The sequence below is a fragment of the Phyllobates terribilis genome, unplaced genomic scaffold, assembly GCF_046119375.1.
Source record: "Phyllobates terribilis strain yellow unplaced genomic scaffold, ASM4611937v1 Scaffold_3__8_contigs__length_932513732, whole genome shotgun sequence".
NCBI classification, from domain to species: domain Eukaryota; kingdom Metazoa; phylum Chordata; class Amphibia; order Anura; family Dendrobatidae; genus Phyllobates; species Phyllobates terribilis.
This window is the reverse complement of record NW_027362763.1, coordinates 202,940,979-202,954,794: the sequence shown is the minus strand read 5'-3', so window position 1 is coordinate 202,954,794 and position 13,816 is coordinate 202,940,979. Positions and strand designations below refer to the sequence as shown.

The 13,816-nt window shown below is 43.0% G+C and overlaps 1 protein-coding gene across 1 annotated transcript in view; it reads left to right on the top strand.

Moving 5' to 3' along the window:
- AIRE (autoimmune regulator) overlaps positions 1–13,816 on the top strand; it is a 121,674-nt gene that overhangs the window by 88,124 nt on the left and 19,734 nt on the right. The window lies entirely within an intron of this gene.

Sequence of the window (13,816 nt, the reverse complement as noted above, 5' to 3'; positions counted from 1 at the left end):
ACTGACACCAGCAGCCCACTGAACTTGAACTTACCCTTGATTACTGTACTTCTCTAGCTAACCATCTAACAGGAAGCAGTCCCCTTTTACTAGGACTTGTCTCTCCCACTATGGGCTATTCCCAATTTTAAACATGTCTGTCCCTATAATATACAACTGGTCAGATCACCCTCACAGCAATATACATCGCTCAAAAAAATAAAGAGAACACTCAAATAACACATCCTAGATCTGAATGAATGAAATATTCTCATTGAATACTTTGTTCTGTACAAAGTTGAATGTGCTGGCAACAAAATCACACAAAAACCATCAATGGAAATCAAATTTATTAACCAATGGAGGCCTGGAGTTGGAGTCACCCCCAAAATTAAAGTGGAAAAACACACTACAGGCTGATCCAACTTTGATGTAATGTCCTTAAAATAAGTCAAAATGAGGCTCAGTATTGTGTGTGACCTCCACGTGCCTGTATGACCTCCCTACAACCCTTGGGCATGCTCCTGATGAGGTTGCTGATGGTCTCCTGTGGGATCTCCTCCCAGTCCTGGACTAAAGCATCCGCCAACTCCTGGACAGTCTGTGGTGCAACGTGATGTTGGTGGATGGAGCGAGACATGATGTCCCAGATGTGCTCAATCGGATTCAGGTCTGGGGAACAGGCGGGCCAGTCCATAGCTTCAATGCCTTCATCTTGCGGGAACTGCTGACACACTCCAGCCACATGAGGTCTGGCATTGTCCTGCATTAGGAGGAACCCAGGGCCAACCGCACCAGCATATGGTCTCACAAGGGGTCTGAGGATCTCATCTCGGTACCTAATGGCAGTCAGGCTACCTCTGGCGAGCACATGGAGGGCTGTGCAGCCCTCCAAAGAAATGCCACCTCACACCATTACTGACCCACAGCCAAACCGGTCATGCTGAAGGATGTGCAGGCAGCAGATCGCTCTCCATGGCATCTCCAGACTCTGTCACGTCTGTTACATGTGCTCAGTGTGAACCTGCTTTCATCTGTGAAGAGCACAGGGCGCCAGTGGCGACTTTGCCAATCCTGGTGTTCTGTAGCAAATGCCAATCGTCTTGCACGGTGTTGGGCTGTGAGGACAACCCCTGTCTGTGGACGTCGGGCCCTCATACCACCCTCATGGAGTCGGTTTCTAACCGTTTGTGCAGACACGTGCACATTTGTGGCCTGCTGCAGGTCATTTTGCAGGGCTCTGGCAGTGCTCCTCCTGTTCCTCCTTGCACAAAGGCAGAGGTAGCAGTCCTGCTGCTGGGTTGTTGCCCTCCTATGGCCGCCTCCACGTTTGCTGGTGTACTGGCCTGTCTCCTGGTAGCACCTCCAGCCTCTGGACACTACGCTGACAGACACAGCCAACCTTCTTGCCACAGCTCGCATTGATGTGCCATCCTGGATGAGCTGCACTACCTGAGCACCTTCTGTGGGTTGTATAGTCCGTCTCATGCTACCACGAGTGTGAAAGCACAACCAACATTCAAAAGTGACCAAAACATCAGCCAGAAAGCATTGGTACTGAGATGTGGTCTGTGGTCCCCACCTGCAGAACCACTTCTTTATTAAGGGTGTCTTGATAATTGCCAATAATTTCCATCTATTGTCTATTCCATTTGCACAACAGCATGTGAAATTGATTGTCAATCAGTGTTGCTTCCTAAGTGGACAGTTTGATTTCACAGAAGTTTGACAGTACAGTCCACTACTGTTACACAGGCGCCAACCCTGTAACTGATACAGGAACACTGCCGGGGTAAATAAAGGTCATTTTCTCCCGGCAGCATTCAGCTAAGTGCAGGCTCCGGGCAGGTTAATAACGCTATTAACCTGCAGATTAATCACATATATGCAGGTTAATAGTGTTTTTTTTGTGACAGGTTCCCTTTAAAGGAGTTTTCTCAACATAAATCTTCCGTCTCACACATCTCTCCTGCCTCCCTGCTGGCTGTGGGCGGTGCACTCATGAATGAATAACAGATTGAGACCTGTATTGTTCAACATCTTTATCAATGATTTAGATGAAGGAATTGAAGGTAAACTGATTAAATTTGCTGATGACACAAAGCTAGGAGGGATAGCTAATACTAGAGAAGAGAGAGAGAGGATTCAAAAAGACCTACATAAACTGGAGCAGTGGGCAGCAACCAACAGAATGGTTTTTAACAGGGAAAAATGCAAAGTACTACATCTGGGCAATAAAAATGAAAAAAGCATATACAGAATGGGAGGAATAGAGCTAAGCAACAGTACATGTGAAAAAGACTTAGATCTAATAGATCATAGACTGAACATGAGTCAACAGTGTGATGCAGCAGCAAAAAAGGCAAATACAATTCTGGGATGTATTAACAGAAGCATACAGTCTAGATCACGTGAAGTCATTATCGGTCTTTACTCCTCTTTGGTCAGACCTCATCTGGAATACTGTGTACAGTTTTGGGCACCACATTTTAAAAAAGACATAGACAAACTGGAGCAAGTTCAGAGAAGAGCGACCAGAATGGTGACTGGTCTGCAAACCATGTCCTATGAGGAACGGTTGCAGGATTTGGGAATGTTTAGCTTGCAAAAAAGAAGACTGAGAGGAGACTTAATAGCTGTATACAAATATGTCAAGGGCTGTCACATTGTAGAAGGATCATCTTTATTCTCATTTGCACAAGGAAAGACTAGAAGCAATGGGATGAAACTAAATGGGAGGAGACACAGATTAGATATTAGAAAAAACTTTTTGACAGTTAGGGTGATTAATGAGTGGAACAGGCTGCCACGAGAGGTGGTGAGTTCCCCTTCAATGGACGTCTTCAAACAGAGGCTGGACAGACATCTGTCTGAGATGGTTTAGTGAATCCTGCTTTGAGCAGGGGGTTGGACCAGATGACCCAGGAGGTCCCTTCCAACTCTACCATTTTATGATTCTATGATTGTCGGTATAGTTACATCACTGACCCAAATTGAGCACTCTCTGATGTTGCAAGCAGCAGGTAGTTTTGCCTTTACAACATCGGAGAAGTACAGTGGGACTGAAGCTGACTGGATCCAGAAATTTAGCCAGCTTCAGAGCAGCGCTTGCAAGCTCTATAGCACAGAGCTTGTAAGTGCTGCGCTTCTTGCCAGGAAACTAACCGCCTCTTATAGACTGCAGAGATGGTTGACAACCTAGGCATTAGCAGTAAACTATAAGATGAAAAATTCCTGTTTTTAATGTTATCATTTTATGTTATGTCCTAGTCTGCATAGAGAAAGAAAATGATAGTAAGCTGCTATAACAACTGTGAAGGATTTTTTTTTGAAATTGGAAACGCACAGCGATTTGCCTAATTTATTCTCACCTTGTAATACCAGCCTTATTGGTACGATGTCATTCAGGCAAATTTTCACCAGATAAAATATTGAGGATTTGGGCACATTCTGACAAAAATGTTTGTCAGTCCTACTCTAAAGTGGACAAATCTGCGTCTATGCAGATTGCAGACTTGGCAAATCTGAACTAAAAGGAATTACTATTCAAATAGATAACCAAATAAGTGTCGACTTGTTACACATTTGTGGTCACCACTGAATACACAAATTGGTCTACTGTGCAAATATCCTACTGTGACTGATAAATCGTAATGACACACATTAAATGCTTCTGCAAACTTGTGGGATTTTACAAATAGTTCTTTGCAGAGGTCAAAAGTCATTAGCACTATAAAAAAAAACCTTAACACTCTTGTTCTGGTGTACAATCGTGCATTTTCTGTATGAAGGATTTGGCGTTAAGTGATCTTATATCTTGGACACTGTCTGTCTTCTGACTTCTCTTTATATGGTAGTCTGTTCATATTAGCACTTACTATAATGACTGTGCCAGTTCAGAAAAAAATAGAAAAAGTGTCAATTCAGCAGACCACTTATGTATTAGAGATAAGGATTGTGGGAGACATCCAGGGGAGACAGTCTGTGGTCTGGGTGTGGTGCAGGAGTATGCACTGGTCAAGCTTCCAGGTCAAATAGCTCTCAATAGTCCAAAAGGGCATGCACCATAATTTGTAACTTTATTTATGCCCAAAAATTGCATGAATGCTATAATGAATGTCCCCCTGTATGTCAGCCCGTGCACTTCTCCATAACAATAGATCAGTAGGAAGGGTCATCATCAGATAGGTATATTAAAAGGTTAATAGGAGAATTCCAAGGTATGTATGCATGGTAAGGTGTGCCATGCCCATTCATGAAGGGACATAATGTTACATAAATCAAAGGACGGAATGTCTTGCAAGTGCCCAAATAAGAGGTAGAAAATGGCAACCCCATAGACTGCACTCATATCTGCCAACATAACCACAACACAAGTAGACAGCTGGCCCAATATGACAATGTGTAAGTCCCACAGCAATTCCTGTTATATGACTTTCATGACATACATATTTATTTATTTTTTTAATCGGAAAGCAGTACAAAAAATGTGCTGATCCTAGCAGTACAGTAAAATAAATGCACAAATTCTTGTTGGACAGCTATGTGATAATAAAAGGAGTAACAATGCATAGAAGTACTCATTAAGGTTGTAACCCACATGGCATGGTGTAGAGGGCACGTCCTACTCATCCCCTCTATCCCGGAAGATCTTTCCAAAATATCCCATGCATGGACAGGCAAAGCAAAGAAACAATGGTCCCATCCTCTACATTCCAAAATATAACCCTATACATAAGATATTAGAGCTAAAAAACACCCGCGCTAGCTAGTGTGTCATGACCCAAAAAAAGCATCAAAGCAGCAAATGACGACAACACCCCTGATATGGTGAAATAAAAACTAGATATAAGCATAAATGAATATACCACTGCACTATGATGCTACGGTAATATATACCTATAGGGCTTGGCCCAAGGGGTCTGCAACTAGGCAAAAACAAGCCGTCACATGGCTCTGTCGGCCAAAATATGGAAAAAAAAGTGTCTTTTAGCGTGCGACAGCTGTCAATCATAAAAACCCAATATAAATCTGGCATCGCTGTAATCGCACCGACCCGAAGAATAAAGTCGTCTAATCACTTATACCACACGAGGAAAGGCGTAAAAAATAAATTCTAGGGTTAGGGTTGTGCTAGGGTTAGGGTTGTGCTAGGGTTAGGGTTGTGCTAGGGTTCGTGTTGTGCTAGGGTTAGGGTTGTGCTAGGGATAGTGTTGTGGTAGGGATAGGGTTGTGCTAGAGTTAGGGTTGTGCTGGGGTTAGGGTTGTGCTAGGGTTAGAGTTAGGGTTGTGCTAGTGTTAGGGTTGTGCTAGGATTAGGGTTGTGCTAGGGTTGTGTTGGGGTTGGGATTTTTTCAAAAGTAAAGAAAAAAAATGATGACGATATGGGGACTAGTGGTGAGCGCAAGTGCTCGCTACTTGAGTTTGCATCGGGTGCTTGGGTATTCACCGAGTATCGTGGGTGCTTGAGTGACATGCTCGAGTCTCCGCCCCATATTCTTCACGGCCAAAAAAACCTTGCAGGGATTGCCTTCCATGCACAAGCGATCCTCACATGTTTTTTTTTGGGTGTCTAATAACCGTGAAACATGCGGGCGGGGACTCGAGCATGTAAATCGAGCACCCGTGATACATGATTCATATCCGAGTACCCGATGCAAACCCAAGTAGTGAGCACTTGCGCTCAAGACTAATGACAACTTATTCAATATGATTACCTAATGTTATCAATTTCTGTGTCGTACCTCTGGGTTCAAAATTTTCACTATACCCCTTGTTAAAATCCTTGAAGGGTCTAGTTTCCAAAATGGGGTCACTTGTGGGGGGTTTCCACTGTTTAGGCACATCAGGGGCTCTCCAAACGTGACATGGTGTCCGCGCTCAATTCCAGCCAATTCTGCATTCAAAAAGTCACGCAGTGCTCCATCCTTTCTGAACCCTGCCGTGCGCCCAAACAGTGTATTTTCCCTACATATGGGGTATTGGCGTACTCAGAAGAAATTGCCCAAAAGTTTTTGGGGTTCGTTTTCTTTTCTTACCGTTGTGAAAATAAAAAAATTGGGGCTAAAATATAATTTTTATAGGAAAAAGTTAGATTTTGTGAAGCACCTGGGGGTTCAGGGTGCTCACCACACATCTAGATAAGTTCACTGAGGGGTCTAGTTTCCAAAATGGTGTCACTTGTGGGGGGTTTCCACTGTTTAGGCACATCAGGGGCTCTCCAAACGCGGCATGGAGTCCACTAATTAGCAAATTTTACATTCAAAGAGTCAAATTGCACTCCTTCCTTTCCAAACCCTTGCAAAAATAAAAAAATTGGGGTCTAAAGTAACATTTTTGTGAAAAAAGTTAAATGTTAATTTTTTTCTTCCACTTTCCAAAAATTCCTGTGAAGCACCTGAAGGGTGAATAAACTTCTTGAATGTGGTTTTGAGGACCTTGAGGGGTGCTGTTTTTAGAATGGTGTCACTTTTGGGTATTTTCTATCATAAAGGCCCCTCAAAGTGACTTCAAATGTGATGTGGTCTCTAAAAAAATCGTTTTGTAAATTTTGTTGGAAAAATGAGAAATTGCTGGTCAACTTTTGACCCTTATAACTTTTTAATCCAAAAAAATTTTGGTTACAAAATTGTGCTAATGTAAAATAGACATGTGGTAAATGTTATTTATTAACTATTTTGTGGGACATATGCCTCTGATTTAAGGGCATGAAAATTCAAAGTTTGAAAATTGCGAAATTTTCCAAATTTTTGCCAAATTTCTGTTTTTTCACAAATAAATGCAAGTGATATTGAAGAAATTTTACCACTATCATGAAGTACAATATGTCATGAAACAATCTCAGAATCAGTGGGATCCGTTGAAGCGTTCCAGCGTTATTACCTCATAAAGTGACAGTGGTCAGAATTGTAATAATTGGCCTGGTCATTAACGTGCAAACCACGCTCGGGGGTAAAGGGGTTAAGTATACAGTATACCCACAGATCTATACAGAGCATGTTCACTTTCACTTGTAATTCTGTTTTTATCTTTAATTTTTATCATAAGGCTGTTTGGACATTTACGTGTTTCATGGTCTAAGTGTGGACTGTGATGAGCGATGTTTCTCTTCCGAGAGAATCGGATCGATTATGTTAATGACACTCGGCTAAAACTCTGATCAGAGTCTGAGCCGAGTGTCAGTTTACTGTGATCTGATTATTGTTATTATTAATTATTTATTCCATGGCAGTTTACATGTGAAAAGGGGTATACATAATAAAATACAAGTACAATGATCATGAACAATACAAGTCAGCGACTGGTACAAGAGGAGAGAGGACCCTGCCCGTGAGGGCTCACAGTCTACAAGGGATGGATGAGGATACAGTATGTGAGGGTAGAGCTGGTCCTGCAGCGGTGTGGTGGAGTGAGGGTTACTGCAGGCTGTAGGCTTGTCGGAAGAGGTGGGTCTTCAGGTGCCTTTTGAATGTTTCCACGGTAGGCGAGAGTCAGAAATATTGGGGTAGAGAGTTCCAAAGTAGGGGGGGATGCACGGGAGAAATCTTGTATGCGATTGTGGGAAGAGGAGATAAGAGCGGAGTAGAGAAGGAGATCTTGTGAGGATCGGAGGTTGCGTGCAGGTAAGTACCGCGAGACTAGGTCAAAGATGTATGGAGGAGACAGGTTGTGGGTGGCTTTGTATGCCATGGTTAGGGTTTTAAACTGGAGTCTCTGGGCAATGGGGAGCCAGTGAAGGGATTGACAGAGAGGAAAGGACGAGGAATAGTGGGGGGATAGGTGGATTAATCGGGAAGCAGAGTTTAGGATAGATTGGAGGGGTGCGAGAGTGTTAGAGAGGAGGCCACAAAGGAGAAAGGTTGCAGTAGTCGAAGCAGGAGATGATGAGGGCATGCCCTAGTGTTTTTGCAGATTCTTTATTAAGCAATGTGCCTATCCGGGAAATATTTTTGAGTTGGAGTCTGCAGGAAGGGGAAGGAGCTTGGATATGTGGTCTGAAGGAGAGATCAGAGTCAATGGTTACCCCGAGGCAGCGAGCTTGCGGGACTGGGGAGAGTGGGCAGCCATTGACTTTAATGGATAGGTCTGTTGGGGGGGGGGGTTGAGTGAGATGGTGGAAAGATGATGAATTCTGTTTTATCCATGTTAAGTTTTAGACATCTAGCAGAGAAGAAGGATGAAATAGAGGACAGACATTATGGGATTCTGGTTAGTAGGGAGGTGATATTGGATACAGACAGGTAGATCTGTGTGTCATCAGCATAGAGGTGATACTGAAAGTCAAGAGACTCTATGAGCTTTCCCATGCCAAAGGTGTAAATGGAGAAAATCAGGGGCCCTAGAACTGAACCTTGGGGGACAACAACAGATACGGGGCAAGATGAGGAGGTGTTGTGTCAGTGGGAGACGCTGAATGTCCGGTCTGTTAGGTATGAAGAGATCCAAGATAGGGCCAAGTCTGTGATGCCAAGAGATGAGACAGTCTGTAGTAAAAGGTAATGGTGTACTGTGTTAAAGGCAGGTGACAGGTGTAGGAGGAGGAGGACAGAGTAGTGTCGCTTGGATTTGGCAGTTAGTAGGTTATTGGTGACTTCAGTCAGGGCAGTTTCAGTGGAATGATGTGTTCGGAAGCCAGATTGTAAGTGGTTGAAGAGCGAGCAGGAGGAGAGGTGGGAGGACAGTTCAAGATGATTGTGTTGTTCCAGTAAGAGAGAATCATATCACAGATGCGGAGAAGATGGAGAACTTAATTTCTCTATCTTCACAATTGTCTGTGTCCGCATAAATCAGTCTGCACTTAGATGGCATCGGAGTTTTACACGCATACATAGACTTGTATGGGTGCGTGTGGTCCGATTTGCAGAGCCATCCGCAACATGCTGCGATTTTATACTCATCCTGAATCGGCATGAGAAAAAAACGCAGATCTGCACTGCCCCATAGTATACAGTGGGTACGGAAAGTATTCAGACCCCTTTACATTTTTCACTCTTTGTTTCAGTGCAGCCATTTGGTAAATTTTAAAAAGTAAATTTTTTTTTCTCATTAATGTACACTCTGCACCCCATCTTGACTGAAAAAAAACAGAAATGTGGAAATTTAGTAAAAAAGAAATACTGAAATATCACATGGTCATAAGTATTCAGACCCTTTGCTCAGACACTCATATTTAAGTCACATGCTGTCCATTTCCTTGTGATTCTCCTTGAGATGGTTCTACTCCTTCATTGGAGTTCAGCTGTGTTTAATTAAACTGATAGGACTTGATTTGGAAAGGCACACACCTGTGTATATAAGACCTCACAGCTCACAGTGCATGTCAGACCAAATGAGAATCATGAGCTCAAAGGAACTGCACAAGGAGCTCAGAGACAGAATTGTGGCAAGGCACAGATCTGGCCAAGGTTACAAAAGAATTTCTGCAGTATTCAAGGTTCCTAAGAGCACAGTGGCCTCCATATTCCTTAAATGGAAGAAGTTTGGGACCACCAGAAGTCTTCCTAGACCTGGCCATCCAGCCAAACTGAGCAATCGTGGGAGAAGAGCCTTGGTGAGAGAGGTAAAGAAGAACCCCAAGATCACTGTGGCTGACCTCCAGAGATGCAGTAGAAAGATGGGAGAAAGTTCCACAAAGTCAACTATCACTGCAGCCCTCCACCAGTTGGGTCATTATGGCAGAGTGGCCCGACGGAAGCCTCTCCTCAGTGCAAGACATATGAAAGCCTGCATAGAGTTTGCTCAAAAACACACGAAGGACTCCCAGACTATGAGAAATAAGATTCTCTGGTCTGATGAGGCGAATATAGAACTTTTTGGTGATAATTCTAAGCGGTATGAGTGGAGAAAACCAGGCACTGCTTATCACCTGCCCAATACAATCCCAACAGTGAAACATGGTGGTGGCAGCATCATGCTATGAGGGTGTTTTTCAGCCGCAGGGAAAGGACGACTGGTTGCAATTGAAGGAAACATGAATGTGACCAAGTACAGAGATATTCTAGATGAAAACCTCTTCCAGAGTGCTCTGGACCTCAGACCTGGCCAAAGGTTCACCTTCCAACAAGACAATGACCCTAAGCACACAGCTAAAATAACAAAGGAGTGGATTCAGAACAACTCTGTGACCATTCTTGACTGGCCCAGCCAGAGCCCTGACCTAAACCCAATTGAGCATCTCTGGAGAGACCTGGAAATGGCTGTCCACCAACATTCAACATCCAACCTGACGGAACTGGAGAGGATCTGCAAGGAAGAATGGCAGAGGATCCCCAAATCCAGGTGTGAAAAACTTGCTGCATCATTCCCAAGAAGACTCATGGCTGTACTAGCTCAAAAGGGTGCTAGACTGGCGCCAAGCAAATGTGATACCAATATTCAAAAAGGGGTCTAAAAGTAACCCTGGGAACTATAGACCAGTAAGCTTAACGTCTGTTGTGGGTAAGTTGTTTGAAGGATTTCTTAGAGATGCTATTGTAGAATATCTTAATGATAATAACTGTCTAACTCCATATCAACATGGATTCATGAGGGATCGCTCCTGCCAAACAAACCTGATCGCCTTCTACGAGGAGGTGAGCTCACAGCTGGACCGGGGAGAGTCAGTGGATGTTGTATACCTTGACTTCTCCAAAGCGTTTGATACCGTGCCACACAAAAGGTTGGTATATAAAATGAGAATGCTTGGTCTGGGGGATAATGTGTGCAAGTGGGTAAATAGCTGGCTGAGTGATAGAAAGCAGAGGGTGGTTATCAATGGAGTAAGCTCAGGGTGTGTCAGGGTTACTAGCGGGGTGCCTCAAGGGTCTGTCTTGGGCCCTATATTATTTAATATATTTATTAATGATCTAATGGAGGGTTGCATAGTAAAATAGCAATATTTGCAGATGATAATAAAATTTGTAAAGTAGTTAATACAGATGAGGATAGGGCACAGCTACAGGAGGATGTAGATAAATTGGGGAGTTGGGCCAAAAAATGGCAAATGGGGTTCAATGCCGATAAATGTAAGGTCATGCACATGGGAAAGAAAAACAGCAGTCACCCATACATATTAAATGGGAAACCGTTGGGGAAATCTGACATGGAGAAGGACCTGGGCGTCTTGGTTAACAGCAAATTAAATTGGAGTGCCCAGTGTCAGGCAGCAGCTGCGAAGGCAAATAGAGTCATGGCATGCATCAGAAGAGGAATAGGGGCATATGATGAGAACATTGTTCTTCCTCTGTATAAAGCGCTGGTAAGGCCGCACTTAGAATATTGTGCACAGTTCTGGGCTCCGGTGCTCAGGAAAGACATATTGGAGCTAGAGAGGGTACAAAGGAGGGCGACTAAGGTAATAAAGGGAATGGAGGGACTAGACTACCCAGAGAGGTTGTCAAAATTAGGCCTATTTACGTTGGAAAAGAGAAGGCTTAGGGGAGACCTCATAAACATGTATAAATACATCAGGGGGCAGTACAGAGATCTCTCCCATGACCTGTTTATACCAAGGATGGTGACAAAGACGAGGGGGCACACTATGCGTCTGGAGGAAAGGAGGTTCCTGCACCAGCATAGAAGGGGATTCTTTACGGTCAGAGCCATGAGACTCTAGAACTCTCTGGGAGAGGAAGTGGTGATGTCCAACTCACTTAATGAGTTCAAGAGAGGCCTGGACGCCTTTCTTGAGAACAATAAAATTACATCTTATGCTTAGTGATATTTAATTAATCCAGGGATTTAATCTGACTGCCAGATTGGAGTCGGGAAGTGAATTTTTCCTCAATGATGTAAATTGGCCTATACCGCATGTTTTTTTTTTGCCTTCCCCTGGATCAACGCTGCGGAATAGCTGCAGTGCACAAGAAATAGGCTGAACTGGATGGATGCTTGTCTTTTTTCGGCCTTATAAACTAAGTAAACTATGTAAGGGTGCTTCTACTCAATACTGAGCAAAGGGTCTGAATACTTATGACCATGGGATATTTCAGTTTTTAATTTTTAATAAATTTTCAAAAATGTCTACATTTCTGTTTTTTTCAGTCAAGTTGGGGTGCAGAGTGTACATTAATGAGAAAAAAAATAACTTTTTATAATCTACCAAATGGCTGCAATGAAACAAAGAATGAAAAATTTAAAGGGGTCTGAATACTTTCCGTACCCAATGTAACATTGGGCCAAGTGCTAATCGATAAAACATTGCATAGCACGTGTCCTAGTTCTACGCTTGTGTGAGCGAGCCCTGAGACGCAGTGGAGGACCAGCGCTGGTGCAGGAGAAGGTGAATACAGCTGAATTTATTATTTTGCATAGGGCATGACAATGGGGTAAAAAAAAATTGAAGATGGAAAACCCCCTTTAATAAAATAATGCACATGATGCCTATTTTAATCACAAGGTTTTTAAAAAAAGTGAAGTCTGCAGTATCTTATCTGAATTGCATTCTGTTTTTAGCTACACAGGAGGAAGCTGTGGTATGTGGCAACTCACACTGCGTCTTTGTGATGGGCTTCTATTCTGCAATTCTGAGCAGTTGCAGATTTGTAGAAACTTGTCCACATGAACGTCAGAACTAGTCCAGGGTCTTTCAGCTTTTAAACAACAGCAATAAAAGATTGAAAAGGGCATAGGGCACAACAGGCATAACCTACAGACTTTGTAATGCTACCGTACCTACCAACCATGTGATCTTCAGTATTAGAGGTGTGCGGAGGTATAAAAGGCACAAATACACTGTTGCTGTACTTGAAAATAAAGAATAATTGCATCCCCTGCTGTTGCTCCCTGAACCTATCAGTATAAAGGGCAATGGCAGCCTGAATTCCACTTACGGAGCAGAAGTCCACAAGACTCCCTGCTGTTACATCAGCTTCATCCATCCTGCAATGATGGGGACTCCAATAATAAGTCAATTTGAAGGAATTGGCAAAGCCATGCTTGAACACGTTATGCCTTCTACAGAGCTTTCCAGGATTTTACAAAACTGTTCTTACAGCAGCAAATGCAACAAAGTATAAAATGAACTATAGTTCACCATTAAATCTTCCAAAGCTTTCGTTGTCTCTGCCAGTCTGTGTTTGCTTCTCTACTGTAATGAAGCGCCATCCACGCATGGCACAAATTGGCTGCAACAATCACATACTTTTTATTTGCATTGCAATTCCTGCTGTTAGGAAAAGAAAGACAAAATCTTGGAAAAAACCCTTTTTAAAGTATTAATCCGGCTCACTTCTGTATTGGGAGGTGAATGGGCGTGATGTAACATCTAAGGCCACGGCCCCACTATCAGTATTCGGTCAGTATTTTTTCTCAGGAGTGGGAGCCAAAACCAGGAGTGGGTGATAAATGCAGAATTGGTGACTTGTTTCTATTATACCTTTTCTCTGATTGTTCCTCACCTGGTTTTGGCTCCCACTCCTGAGAAAAAATACTGACCGAATACTGACCAAATACTGATAGTGGAGCCGTGGCCTAATGATAACGTCCTTCGCACATGCATCCCGGCTAGTATCAGTAGACGTGACACCACTGGCCCTGCTCTCCTCCGGAAGTGAACAAAGCTGAAATAACCCTTTAATGTGTGCAGCTTTTTTTTTGTTCTTTTTTATTTTCTCGCAGTACAACCAGGAAGTTTTTCTATTTTTTTTCCTCATAAAATCCATAAGAAAAAATTTCCCTAAAGTTTACTAATACCATTTCAGGTGATTTCCTCTTTGGTTAATTTATTTTCCTCTTTGGTTAATTTCTTTTTGTCTACCAACATTAAACTGATCACAGATTGTCCTGCTACTTGGATAATCTGTATAAGAACATGAAGGTACGTTTTTCATTTCTGTGCAGTGCCACCACAAGGAAAAAT